A 15,106-nucleotide genomic window follows, 5' to 3' on the forward strand; every position below is an offset into this window, starting at 1 on the left:
GGCATTCTTGGCAGAAATTTGCAGTGTCTTTGAGGAACCCGCACGTGCCTCTTCAGCTGAGACGGCATTGCTGAACCTCTGTCAAGGGAATTCTACCATTGGTGACTACGCGGTTCAATTCCGCATTCTAGACTCTGAACTTGCCTGGAATGATGAGGCCTTGTGTGCCACATTCAAAAAAGGACTGTCAAGCAGGATTAAAGATAAGTGAAGGTAAAGAACGGATAATCAGCTCGCCACAGTCCAATTAATAAGAGGATACCCAGGTGTGAATGCTGGGAAGCACGGATGAGGAGCCGCCTCTCCTTGTAGACATAGAACAGAAAATGGATTGGATCCAGCTCCCAGGGAAAAAATGGTGAATAAAACTTAACATTTAATGTTCATGTTAAAAACAATTCGCCATAGAGATGGCAAGTGACATGTCACTCCTAAAACCAAGTGAACACCGACGCGTTTCGAGCATAAAGCTCTTAGTCATGGCCATGGGATTAAAGATGCCTGTTAAGGCGTGCGCTCCGGTCCCCGTCCCCGGACCGGAGCGCCCGCCCCCTCGATCCTTTGCCCCGGCATCCCGGCGTCTCCCGGTCAGTGACACTGACCGGGAGCCCGGGTTCCCTTGTGTCTGTGACGCGGCTGCCGTGACGGCTGGCCCCCGTTCACGCGCCGCGTCCCAGCTCCACTCACCTGGCTCCCCGCTCCTTGCGCCATCCATCTCTGCCTCTCGGCGCGCGCGGCCCCGCTCTCTAGGGCGCGCGTGCGCCGCCTTCAGTAACTTTAAAGGGCCAGCGCACCGGTAATTGGTGCGCTGGTTCCTCACTTCCCCTGCCTTCCCTAATAAAAGTCTCCTTCCTTCCTGCCCTTGCCGGATCTTTGTGCCCTAGTGCCTCTGAGAAAGCGTTCCTATAGTGTGTATTGCCTTGCCTGTTTGCCGAACCCGTTGCTACCGCCTACTCGCCTGTGAACCCTTGCCACCTGCCCTGACCTCTGCTACGTCCGACTACGCTCCTGCCTGCTCCCTGTGTACCACGCCATATCAGCTGCCTGAGAGATTGAGTTGCTACTGGAGGATACGACCTGGTGGTTACCGCCGCAGCAAGACCATCCCGCCTTGCGGCGGGCTCTGGTGAAAACCAATAACCACTTAGAACCGGTCCTCTGGTACAACCCGCGTCATCGCCTCACAGGTCCAGAGGATCCACTACCAGTCCTGCCGGTACGTGACAGTAAGATCCGGCCATGGATCCCACTGATGTTCCTTTGCCAAGCCTAGCGGACCTCATCTCCATTGTGGCCCAGCAAGGTCAGCAGCTGGCCCAGCTAACCGCCATGATGCAGCAGCTCCTGCCGTCTCAGCAACAACCAGCTCCTCCTCCTGCATCTGCTGTATCTCCACCGCCTGCAGTTATCTCCGGTTCCCAAGTCCGTCTATCCCTGCCGGACAAGTATGACGGAGATCCCAAGCAGTGCCGAGGGTTCCTCTCACAGTGCTCTCTCCACCTCGAGCTACTGTCTGACCAGTTTCCTTCCGAGCGAGCCAAGGTAGCCTTTATCCTCAGTCTGCTCTCCGGGAAGGCCCTGGCCTTGGCTACATCGCTGTGGGACCGTGCTGATCTGGTCACCACCTCCGTCCAGAGCTTCTGCCAAGAGTTTCGGAATGTTTTCGAAGAACCGGCCCGGGTTACCTCCGCAGAGACTGCCTTACTAAACCTGTCCCAGGGAAACTCTACCGTGGGCGACTATGCCATTCAGTTTTGCACCCTAGCTTCAGAACTAAACTGGAACAATGATGCCCTTTGTGCCACGTTCAAAAAGGGACTTAATAGTGAAGTAAAGGACGTTCTGGCTGCACTTGAACTACCTTCCACCCTTAGTGACCTCATCTTGCTGGCCACTAGAATAGACAAGCGTTTTGCCGAGAGACGGTATGAACTTCTTCTAGAAAAAGGAAACGCTCAACCTAGACGCTACTCTCGTCTGGCTCCCGTTTAACAGCGTCCACCTCAACCCCTTTCCGGGCCTCCCGCTGTGGAAGCCATGCAGGTGGATCGGTCACGCCTGACCCCACAGGAACAAAGCCGTCGCAGAGACGAGAACCTATGTCTGTACTGCGCCAGTACTGAGCACTTCCTACGAGACTGTCCTCTTCGTCCACCGCGTTCGGGAAACGCTCGCACCTAGTAAACGTGGGAGAGGCGTTGCTAGGTGTGGATTCCTCCTCTCCACGACTCATCATATCCGTGCAGTTGTTCATCTCTTCCAAGTCCTCTTTCTCCGCTTCCGCCTTCTTGGATTCCGGTTCAGCTGGCAATTTCATTCATGCTTCCCTGGTTGACAAGTACCATATTCCTGTAACCCGTCTTCCTAAGCCGTTCCTCATTTCTACAGTTAACGGTGAGAGACTCTCTACAACGGTGTCGTTCCTTACCCAGCCTCTGCAGATGGACATTGGAATATTCCATACCGAAACCTTAGAGTTCTTTGTCCTCCCATTCTGCTCCTCCGAACTCCTCCTGGGTCTGCCGTGGTTGCAATGACATTGTCCCGTCCTGAATTGGACCTCCGGTGAAATCCTGCATTGGGGCTCCTCTTGTTCTGGCCGTTGTCTCAAACCTTCCCCTGTCAAACAGGTCCTGCAAGTCGCTCCGCCTCCTGGTCTGCCCAAGCCGTACCATTCTTTTGCGGATGTCTTTTGCAAGAAGCAAGCTGAGGTCCTTCCTCCTCACAGACCTTATGACTGTCCTATTGACCTGGTGCCCGGTTCGACGCCACCTCGGGACAGGATCTATCCTCTCTCTCCTCCTGAGACTCTTGACATGTCTGACTATATTCGTGAGAATCTAGAGAGAGGATTTATTAGAAAGTCTTCCTCCCCTGCTGGAGCCGGGTTTTTCTTTGTGACTAAGAAGGACGGTTCTCTCCGTCCCTGCATTGACTACAGAGGACTTAATAAGATCACCGTCAAGAACCGTTATCCTCTGCCCCTGATCTCGGAACTGTTTGATTGCCTCCGAGGGGCAAAGATCTTCACCAAATTGGACCTACGGGGGGCCTATAATTTGATCCGCATCCGAGAGGGGGACGAGTGGAAGACCGCCTTCAACACAAGGGACGGGCACTTTGAGTACCTGGTGATGCCCTTCGGCCTTTGTAATGCACCTGCCGTCTTCCAAGAATTTGTCAACGACATCTTCAGAGACCTACTCTATACCTGCGTGGTCGTATACTTGGATGACATCCTAATCTTCTCCCCCAATTTGATTCAACATCGGGTCCATGTGCGTCAAGTTCTCACCCGCGTTAGGAGCAATCACCTATACGCCAAAATTGAGAAATGCCTTTTTGAACGGTCCTCCCTAACTTTCCTGGGATATATTATCTCAGCCCAAGGACTTCAAATGGATCCAGACAAGCTCTCTGCGGTACTGGGTTGGCCACGCCCTTTGGACTCCGATCCATACAAAGATTTCTGGGCTTTGCTAATTACTACAGACAGTTTATTCCACAGTATTCCACTCTCGTGGCTCCTATCGTGGCTTTAACTAAGAAAGGAGCCAACCCCAAATCCTGACCTTCTCAAGCCGAAGAAGCCTTCCAGTCACTGAAAGCTGCCTTTGCCTCTGCACCGGTTCTCTCTAGGCCAGATTCCACCAAGCCTTTCTCTCTCAAAGTGGATGCCTCCTCGGTGGGCGCTGGAGCTGTTCTTACCCAGAAGTCTCTCGGGGGCAAAACAGTAACTTGTGGCTTCTTTTCTAAAACATTCTCCCCCGCAGAGAGAAACTATTCTATTGGAGACAGAGAACTGCTGGCTTAAATTGGCACTGGAGGAATGGGGGTATTTACTCGAGGGCGCCCCACACCCTGTGAACATCTTCACTGATCACAAGAACTTGGCTTATCTCCAGTCCGCCCAGCGACTAAATCCCCGCCAAGCTCGATGGTCCTTGTTCTTCGCCCGCTTCAATTTCGAAATCCATTTCCGTCCTGCATGCAAGAACATTAGAGCAGATGCTCTGTCTCGCTCTTCTGATGTAGTGGGCGATGAACTAACTCCTCAACATATTATCCCACCTGAACGGCTGATTGCCGTAGCTCCCGTGGACCTGAGTCTTCTTCCTCCCGGCAAATCTTATGTACCTCCACGTCAGCGATTGCAGGTGCTCAAGTGGGGCCACTCTTCTCTTTTTGCTGGGCATCCAGGGATGCAAAAATCCCTTCAGCTGATCTCCCAAAGATACTGGTGGCCATCTCTGGAGAAGGATATCTCAGACATTGTCCACGCCTGTGTGATTTGTGTCGGGATAAATCGCCCCGCCAGAAACCAGCGGGCCTTCTCTTGCCTCTGCCCGTTCCCGCAAGGCCCTGGTCTCACATTGCCATGGACTTTGTTACTGATCTTCCCTCCTCCCATGGCATGACTGTGATCTGGGTTGTGGTTGATCGCTTCTCCAAAATCGCTCACTTCGTACCTCTCTCCAGTCTACCTTCTGCACCCATGTTAGCCAAACTATTCTTCCAACACATCTTCCGTCTCCATGGCCTCCCCGAACATATCGTCTCGGATCGTGGGGTATTTGTCTCCAAGTTCTGGAGGGCCCTTTGTGGGCAATTTGGGATCAAATTGGACTTCTCTTCTTCCTACCACCCTCAGTCCTACGGCCAAGTAGAACGGGTGAATCAAATTATGGGTGACTATCTGCGCCACTTTGTATCCTTCCGTCATGACAATAGGGTCGATCTCCTTCCCTGGGTGGAATTTTCTTACAATTACAAACAATCCTCTGCTACCAACAAATCTCCTTTTTTTGTAGTTTTTGGCCAACATCCTCTTCCACCTCTGCCGCAGTCTTTCTCTCCTTCTTCTGTACCTGCTGTTGACAATCTAGTGCAGGACTTTTCCACCATCTGGCATGATACACAAACGGCTCTCCTCAGGGCATCTGCTCGTATGAAGTTCCAAGCCGACAAGAGACGCAGAGCCCCTCCGGAATTCCGCCCAGGTGACAAGGTTTGGCTCTCCTCAAAATATATCCGATTCAAGGTTCCTAGCTACAAGTTGGGTCCTCACTACTTGGGACCCTACCAAATCAAGAGTCGGATTAATCAGGTCTCCTACCAGCTCTATCTTCCTCCCTTCCTCCGAATCCATAACTCTTTCCATGTCTCCCTTCTTAAACCTGCTGTCTTCAACTGTTTCTCTCCCAAGCTTTTTTCTCCCACCCCTGTTGCCGGTACCTCCGATATTTTTTCTGTTAAGGAGATCTTGGCGACCAAGATCTCTCGGGGGAAAAGATTTTTCTGGTGGATTGGGAGAGTTGCGGCCCTGAGGAGAGGTCTTGGGAGCCTGATGAGACTATCTTGGACCGCAGTCTCATTCTCTCTTTTCTGGGCACCAAGAAGAGGGGGAGACCTAAGGGGGGGTACTGTTAAGGCGTGCGCTCTGGTCCCCGTCCCCATACCGGAGCGCCTGCCCCCTCGATCCTTTGCCCCGGGATCCCGGCGTCTCCCGGTCAGTCACACTTGTGTCTGGGACGCGGCTGCCGTGATGGCTGGCCCCCGTTCACGTGCCGCGTCCCAGCTCCACTCACCTGGCTCCCCGCTCCTTCCGTCGTCCTTCTCTGCCTCTCGGCGCGTGCGCCGCCTTCAGTAAATTTAAAGGGCATTGGTGATTGGTGCGCTGGTTCCTCACTTCCCCTGCCTTCCCTAATAAAAGTCTCCTGCCCCTTCCTGCCCTAGCCGGATCTTTGTGCCCTAGTGCCTCTGAGAAAGCGTTCCTATAGTGTGTATTGCCTTGCCTGTTTGCCGAACCCGTTGCTACCGCCTACTCGCCTGTGAACCCTTGCCACCTGCCCTGACCTCTGCTACGTCCGACTACGCTCCTGCCTGCTCCCTGTGTACCACGCCATATCAGCTGCCTGAGAGGTTGAGTTGCTACTGGAGGATACGACCTGGTAGTTACCGCCGCAGCAAGACCATCCCGCCTTGCGGCGAGCTCTGGTGAAAACCAGTAACCACTTAGAACCGGTCCTCTGGTACAACCCGCCTCATCGTCTCTCAGGTCCAGAGGATCCACTACCAGTCCTGCCGGTACGTGACAATGCCCTTGCAGCTTGTGATCCTCCATCTTCTTTGACGGAACTTATCCATTTGGTCACACGCATTGATGTGCGTTTTGCCGACAGACAGGAGGAATTGCGCTTAGAGAGGGAACATGCCCCCCTGACACCCGTGTTTCAACGTCCACCTCTTCAGTTTCTTGCGCCTCTTGCCGAAGAGGTTATACAAGGAGATCGTTCTCGTCTTACGCAACAGGAGAGGTGACGACGATGCAATGAGAATTTGTGTTTGTATTGTGCTAGCCCGGAGCACTTTCTCAGTTTGACCGCACCTAGGGTACGTGGGAGATGCGTCCCTGGGTGTGAATACTACCTCTCCACACTTAACTATTCCTGTACAAGTCTTCGCTTCAGCCAAGTCTTCCTTTTGCGCTACAGCATTTTTGGATTCTGGGTCAGCAGGTGACTTTATTGATGCAGCTTAAGTCCACAAGTATCATCTTCCTCTTACTCGGCTTGCCAAGCCTTTGTTCATCTCCTCTGATGATGGACAAAATCTGGACTGTAAGGTTCACTTCCGTACTGAATCTCTCGTCATGCAAGTGGGAGTATCGCATAAAGAAAAGATTGAATTCTATGTTCTGCCACACTGTACTTCTGAGATTCTTCTTGGCCTTCCTTGGCTACAACACCATTCCCCGCAACTGGATTGGAGAACTGGAGAAATAATTTGCTGGGGAAAAGCCTGTCACAATTTTTGCCTCCAACCTGTTCTGCGTAAAGTTGTTTCTCATCTTCCTCCTTTACCTGGCCTGCCACCACCTTACCAAGATTTCTCTGACATTTTCTGCAAGAAACAGGCTGAGTCTCTGTCTCCACATCGTCCTTACGACTGCCCTATTGATCTTCTGCCTGGTACCACTTCTCCATGTGGGAGGATATACCCTCTATCAGTTCCTGAGACCAAAGCCATGGCTGATTATATCCAGGAGAATCTCCAAAAGAGATTTATCCGTAAGTCCTCTTCTCCTGCTGGAGCAGGTTTCTTCTTTGTAGGGAAAAAGGATGGCTCACTCCATCCATGCATTGACTACAGGGGACTTAACAAAATCTCACGGTCAAGAACCGTTATCCTCTACCTCTTATATCAGAACTTTTTGACCGTCTATGTGGTGTCAAGGTCTTCTCCAAGTTGGACTTACTCGGTGCGTATAACCTAATTAGTATTATCAAGGGAGATGAATGGAAAAGGGCCTTCAATACTCGTGACGGACACTTTGATATAGAGTTTGTCAACTATATCTTCCGTGATCTTCTCTACACCTGCGTTGTCGTATACCTAGATGGCATCCTGATCTTCTCTTCCAACCTAGAGGAGCATCGTACTCATGTTCGTCTGGTTCTTCAGCGACTTCGGAAGAATCATCTTTATGCCTGTTCAAGAAATCTAGTCTTCCGTTTCTTGGCTACATTGTCTCTCATCAGGGCCTGCAGATGGATCCAGATAAGTTGTCTGCAGTATTGGATTGGCCTCGTCCTTTGGGCCTACTTGCTATTCAACGCTTTCTGGGATTCGCTAACTATTATCGTCAGTTTATCCCACATTTTTCATCCTTGGTTGCTCCTATTGTGGCTTTCACTAAAAAAGGCATCTAATCCTAAATCTTGGCCTCAAGAGGCTAAAGAGGCCTTCACCCATTTAAATTTAGCATTTGCCTCTGCTCCCGTGCTTACAAGACCTGATCCGGAGAGGCCCTTTGCCTCTCCTGCCTCTCTGCTCTGGCGCGCGTGTCCCCGTCCCCTAGGGCGTGTGCACCGGAGCGTTAAGATTTAAAGGGCCAGTACGCTCATTAGTGTAATCCACCTGTGGCTCATTTACAAATTCCTCCACTCTCCTCAGTTCCCTGCCGGATCTTTGTTGCCTTGTGCCTTTGAGAAAGCGCTCATCTGTATTGCCTTGCCGTGTATCAGATCTCTTGCTCTTGTGACTTGACCTTGCTCCTCTGCTGCCTGCCTACTGAACTCTTGATTCACTTTGACACTGCTACTGTGCCGCCTGCCCTGACCTTCTGCTATCCAGACTACGAGTTTCCTTATCCCACCTGTGCCTCGCATCTCCTCATCCGCCTGTGTGTTCGAGCCGTGCAAGGGGTAGCAACCTGGGTGCTGCCTGCAGCAGCAAGTCCATCTCGCTTTGCGGCAGGCTCTGGTGAAAACCAGCGGCACCTTAGACTCCACTCCCTGGTACGAGTCTGCCACACAGGTCCAGCGGATCCACATCCATGGGGGGTTTCAAGTCTGTATGAATTAACCGCTTGCTGCATATGGCCGGGTATACCTGGTGATGTGGCACGGGATGGTTATGAAGCGAGCTCAGGAGCTGAGCTCGCATCATACCCATACGGTCCCGGCTGCTATCAGCAGCCAGGACCTGTGGCTGATGCCGGACATCCGGCATTAACTCTTTTAGATGCGGCGATCAAAGTTGAAAGAATTCAGATTGTTTGGATGCCCATAGACTTTACCCAGAGCAGCCTCATAACTATAGGATCGTAAAAAGTAGATCTATGTCACCCTAAATTTAACACGAGCGAAGCCGCAGGCAAAAGCTAGTATTTAATATATACAACTGTTTTGTCGCCATTGGCTTTTACCATGACTACATCTACCTGCCAGTAAGATCTGTCATATTGCTTTCCCTACAGTGTAAACATCCGGCAGTATGTGCATTCATTCATAAAACTCTTGTGCCTTGGCCGCCAATACACTGACGTCATAGCGCTTAACAAGCTTTTCATTCACGAATTTCTGCTATTATGTTTACACATCAATACAAACACAAACTCAATACATATAATTATAATTTTCATATATCCAGTAACTTAAATATCAAACTCGCAGATGTCTCTTTATAAATATATTTCTTACTATATCTTTTATATAACGGACTTTTGGATTCCGGCAAGCCTAATGGTTACATATTGTCCGGAAGAATTCTATTTGATTACATCTGGGCTAAATCACGAAACCAGTCACCTTATTATATAATGTTTTTTTTTTTTTTATAAGTATTATTTTTTAACATTTGTATGTAATTTTATTATTTTATGTATAACATTTTTTGTATGACATTCTTCTTTAATATTTTCCATTTATGTATACATTTATTATGACGGACAAATCACGCCCCCCTTCTATTAGTGCCTCTTTTTGAATATATATAGAAGCTATGAACCTGTTATGACACACATCTGCAATTGAAGAAGGGTAGGAAAATACCCGAAACGCGTCTTGCCTTGGATGTACATGTAGACTGTCTTTTACAATAAAGCACGGTTTGCTAACCAAGTTACCTATCCTCGTTTTTTTTCCCTGTTATTTTCCTAATACTGGATCCGGTGCCACAGTTCCTGGTCAAGCTCCTACGGCCTGTAATTCCTAAAGTACCCCATATATAGGGGGGATATGCATAACCTCAAGGTTACATCAGGTGAGAGTCCACAATCTAGACCCCCACTTTCCGCTGCACCCACAGGATCACACGAGGCGCTGTCCTCGTTTTTTTTGCACTCATTCTTATTATAGTTTCCAAAATAGTATGCCATGTGGCTTTTTTTTTCTTTTTGCTGTTCTGGCACCATAGGGGCTTTGTAAATGTGACATGCCCCCAGAAACCATTTCAGCAAAAATTGCTTTCCAAAAGCCAAATGTGGCTCCTTCTCTTCTGAGCATTGTAGTGCGCCTGCAGAGCACTTGACGTCCACACATGGGATATTTCCAATACTCAGACAAAATGGGGTTACAAATGTTTGTGTTTTTTTTTGGGGGGGGGGGCATTTTTCTCCCATTACCCCTTGTAAAAATGATAAATTTGTGGGGAAAAAACAGCATTTTTGTGAAAAAAGAAATGTCATTTACACATCCGACTTTAATGAAAAGTCATCAAACACCTGTGGGGTGTAAAGACTCACTGTACCCCTTGTTACGTGCCTTAAGGGGTGTAGTTTCCAAAATAATATGCCATGTGTTTTTTTTTTTTTTTTTTTTTGCTGTTCTGGCACCATAGGGGCTTCCAAATGTGACATGCCCCCCAAAAAACATTTCAGCGAAATTTTCTTTCCAAAAGCCAAATGTGGCTCCTTCTCTTCTGAGCATTGTAGTGCGCCCGCAGAGCATTTGACGTCCACACATGGGGTATTTGCAATGGGGTTACACATTTTGGGAGCCATTTACTCCTACTACTCCTTGGAAAAAGGGTACATTTGGGGAAAAAACTGCATTTTAATGAAAAAAATGTATTTACACAGACAAATTCCTTATCAGACGAAATGGGGTTACAAATTGGGGGGGAGGGCATTTTCTCCTATGACCCCTTGTAAAAATGGTAAATTTGGGTGTAAAAAAACCTGCATTTTTGTGGAAAAAACGAATTTACACATCCGACTTTAACGAAAATTTGTCTAGCACCTATGAGTTGTTAAGGCTCACTATACCCCTTGTTACGTTCCTTGAGGGGTGTAGTTTCCAAAATAGTGTGCCATGTGGGGATTTTTTTTTTTTTTTTTTTGCTGTTCTGGTACAATAGGGGCATCATAAATGCCACATGCCTTCCAAAAACAATTTCAGCAAAATTCACTACTTCTTCCCTTCTGAGCATTTACATCCACATATGAGGCATTTTTACCCCTTTTAAAATTTTTAAAATTGGTCTACAAGAACATGCAAATGTAAAAAATATGAAGATTTTGAATTCTCTCCTTCACTTTGCTGCTATTCCTGTGAAACACCTAAAGGGTAAACAAACTTTCTGAATGTCATTTTGAATACTTTGAGGGGTGCAGTTTTTATAATTGGGTCATTTATGGGGTATTTTTTATATGAAGGCCCCTCAAATCCACTTCAAACTGAACTGGTCCCTGAAAAATTCCGATTTAAACATTTTTGTGAAAAATTGGAAAATTGCTGCTAAAGTTTGAAGCACTCTGATGTCTTCCAAAAGTAAAAGCATGTCAACTTTATGAAGCCAACATAAAGTAGGCATATTGTATATGTGAATCAATATATAATTTATTTGGGATGTCCTTTTCTCTTACAAACAGTGGTCTCCAAACTGCTCTCATCCAGTGGTTGCAAAACTACAACTCCCAGCATGCCCATCGGCTGTCTAGTCATGCTGGGAGCTGTACTTTTGCAACAACTGGAGGCACATCTGTTTCCTAACTCAGTGTTTCCCAACCCGTGTGCCTCGAGCTGTTTCAAAACTATAACCCCAGGATGCACTGACAGACCATGCATGCTGGAAGTTCTGCAACAGCTGGAGGTACACTGATGAGGAAACACTACAGTAGTCTGTTACCTAACTCAGTGTTTCCCAACCCATGTGCCCCCAGCTGTTGCAAAACTATAAGTCCCAGCATGCACTGACAGACCATGCATGCTGGGGGTTGTAGTTTTGCAACAGCTGGAGGCACACGGGTTGGGAAACACTGAGTTAAATAACAAACTCTCAGTGTTTTGCAACCAGTGTGCCTCCAGCAGTTGCATAACTACAACCCCCAGCATACACAGACAGCTAAAGGGCATGCTGGAAGTTGTAGTATTATGCCTCCAGCTGTTGCATAACTAAAAGTCCCAGCATGCCCTTCTGCTGTCATTGCATGCTGAGAGTTGTAGTTTTGAAACAGCTGGAGGTTTGCCCCCCCCCCCCCATGTGAATGTACAGGGTACAATCAAATGGGCAGAGGTTTACAGCTTGTTTCTCGTTGCAAGTAGAAAACTTTCCGCTGCAGCTCAAACTGATTGTACCCTAAAAACACTACACTACACTACACAACACAAAAAAGAGTAAAACACTATACATAAATATACCCCTACACAGTTCCCTGACCCCCCCCCCCCCCAATAAAAATTTAAAAAACATCTGGTACGGCACCATTTCCAAAACGGAGCCTCCAGCTGTTGCAAAACTATAACTCCCAGTATTGCCGGACAGCCATTGACTGTCCAGGCATGCTGGGAGTTTTACAACAGCTGGAGGCACCCTGTTTGGGAATCACTGACGTAGAATACCCCTATGTCCACCTTCATGCAAATCCCTAATTTAGGTCTCAAATGCACATGGCGCTCTCTCACTTCTGAGCCATGTCGTATTTCAAGGAAACAGTTTAGTGCCACATATTGGGTATTTCCGTATTCGGGAGAAATTGACTAACAAATTTTGGGGGCTTTTTCTCCTTTTACCCCTTATGAAAAGGTAAAGTTGGGGTCTATTCCAGCATGTTAAATTTGTAACGCAATTTCTCCTGAGTACAGAAATATCCCATATGTAGACGTAAAATGCTCTGCGGGCGCACAACAAGGCTCAGGAGTGAGAGCGCTATGTACATTTGAGGTGATTTGCACAGGGGTGGCTGATCGTTACAGCATTTCTGACATAAACACAAAGAAAAAACGCCCACATGTGACCCCATTTTGGAATCTACACCCCTTAAGGAACGTAACAAAGGGTATAGTAAGCCTTAACTACCCACAGTTGTTTGAAGAATTTTCGTTGAAAATTATTCATTTTCACAAGGGGTAATAGGAAAAAAAGCCCCACAGAATTTGTAACCCCATTTCTTCTGTGTATATATTACCCCATGTGTGGACGTAAAGTGCTCTGCTGGCGCACTACAGGGCTCAGAAGAGAAGGAGCACCATTGGGATTTAGAAGAGAGAATTTGGCTGGAATTGAAGGCCATGTGCGTTTACAAAGCCCCCGAGGTGCCAGAACAGTGGACCCCCCTCCCCACCACCACCACATGTGACCCCATTTTGAAAACCACTCCCCTCACAGAATGTAAAAAGAATGTAATAAAAGTCTGACAGATTTTTGGAGCAGTGGTCAGTGAAAATGAAAAATGCACATGGCCCCCGACTTAAATTCCAATCAAATTCTCTCTCCAAAAGTTCAAAAGCTCCTTCTCTTCTGAGCATTGTAGTACGCCAGCAGAGCATTTTACATCCACACATGGGGTATTTCCATACTCAGAAGAAATGGGGTTACAAATTATGGGGGGGGGGGCATTTTCTCCTAAAACCTGTTGTAAAAAATAGTACATTTGGGGGAAAAGCTGCATTTTAGTGAAAAAAAATACATTTTCATTTACACATCCGACTAACGAAAAGTCGTCAAACACCTGTGGGGTGTTAAGGCTCACTCGACCCCTTGTTACGTGCCTTGAGTAGTAGTAGGTGTAGTTTCAGAAATAGTATGCCATGTGGGGGATTTTTTGCTGTTATGGGGCTTCCTAAATGTGACATGCCCCTCACTCTCCAAAATCCCATTGTCCCTCCTTCGCTTCTGAGCCCTCTAGTGCACCCACAGAGCACTTTACATCCACATATGAGGTATTTCCTTACTCGAGAGAAATTGGGTTACACATTTTGGGGGGCATTTTCTCCTTTTAACCCTTGTAAAAATTCAAAAACTGGGTCTACAAAAACATGTTAATGTAAAAAATTTTGATTTTAAATTTTCTCCTTCACTGATATTCCTGTGAAACACCTAAAGGGTTAAAAAAAACATTCTGAATATGATTTTGAATACTTTGAGGGGTGAAATGTTTATAATGGGGTCATTTATGGTGTATAATTAATATGAAGACCCCCTCAAATCCATTGGAAAACTGAACTGGTCTCTGAAAAATTCAGATTTTGAAAATTTTGTGAGAAATTTGAAAATTGCTGCTGAACTTTGAAGCCCTCTCATGTCTTCCAAAAGTAAAAACATGTCAACTTTATGATGCAAACATAAAGTAGACATATTGTATATGTCAATCAATATATAATTTATTTGGTATGTCTATTTTCCTCACAAGCAGAGAGCTTCAAAGTTAGAAAAATGCTAAATTTCTTTTTAAGTTGGTATTTTTGCCCATATGTCACCTGTATAATATGAGAAGGTTGATTGTTATCTGATCTTGAGCTGCCTATAATAGGTTTATGGTCTAGGTGAAATGGATATGCATTCACTACTACCAGTTTACTAGAGGGCTAGAAAAATTATGGATAAAGGATCCACATGATGAGTGAATCTCAGATTGTACTGATTGGAATTGATATAGTCCATAAACAGTGATATGGTAGACATATCACCCCACCTACTAGGAGGAGATCATCTATGAATCATCCATAAAACAAAAATAGATAAACAGAAACATAGCCACACGTCCACATTTGTCTTTCCTCGCTTTCATAGCCAGCACTTCACTCCACTCATTTGGCCCAGGCATTTTTAATTAGCAGGAGACTGCATTTGGGTTTCCACCTAGCAGTGGCGTCGCTAGGGGGGGGCCAGAGGGGGCCATGGCCCCCCCTAGATCAGGCCGTGCCCCCCCTTGTGCCCCCCAATTTAAAATAGTCAGGTCGGCAACCACTCATGGCACGCGGGGCTCCGGGCGGAGAGGTGCTCACTCCGCTAATGGGGATCCAGGATACTTGTCCCGGATCCCCAGGCGAGCCAGCGCCGCTTTCAGCTGTGTGCACACACAGCTAAGCCTCCTCTCAGTGTGAGCCGCAGGACCTGCCGCTTCACTGAGAGGAGACCTGTGAACTCTGCCCCCACGCAGTGCAGGCGCCGATGACGTCACTCATCGGCGCCTGCACTATAGCGGGAGAAGAACGCAGCCCCCTGTGCTGCTGAGGTGAGTAAAAGGTTTTATTTTAATTTTTTAATCATCATGGGGGGGGGGGGGAGGTTGATGATGTGGAGGAGGGGGGGGTGGGAGGGGTTGATTATGTGGAGGAGGGGGGGGGTGGGGGGAGTTCATGATGTGGAGGAGGTGAGGGGGGGGTTGATGATGTGGAGGAGGTGAGGGGGGGGGTTGATGATGTGGAGGAGGTGAGGGGGGTGATGATGTGGAGGAGGTGAGGGGGGTGATGATGTGGAGGAGGAGAGGGGGGTGATGATGTGCAGGTGAGAGGGGGGTGATGATGTGCAGGTGAGAGGGGGTGATGATGTGGAGGAGGTGAGGGGGGTGATGATGTGGAGGAGGTGAGGGGGGTGATGG

Source organism: Hyla sarda, chromosome 8 (genome assembly GCF_029499605.1).
Source record: "Hyla sarda isolate aHylSar1 chromosome 8, aHylSar1.hap1, whole genome shotgun sequence".
In the NCBI taxonomy this organism is placed as follows: Eukaryota; Metazoa; Chordata; class Amphibia; order Anura; family Hylidae; genus Hyla; species Hyla sarda.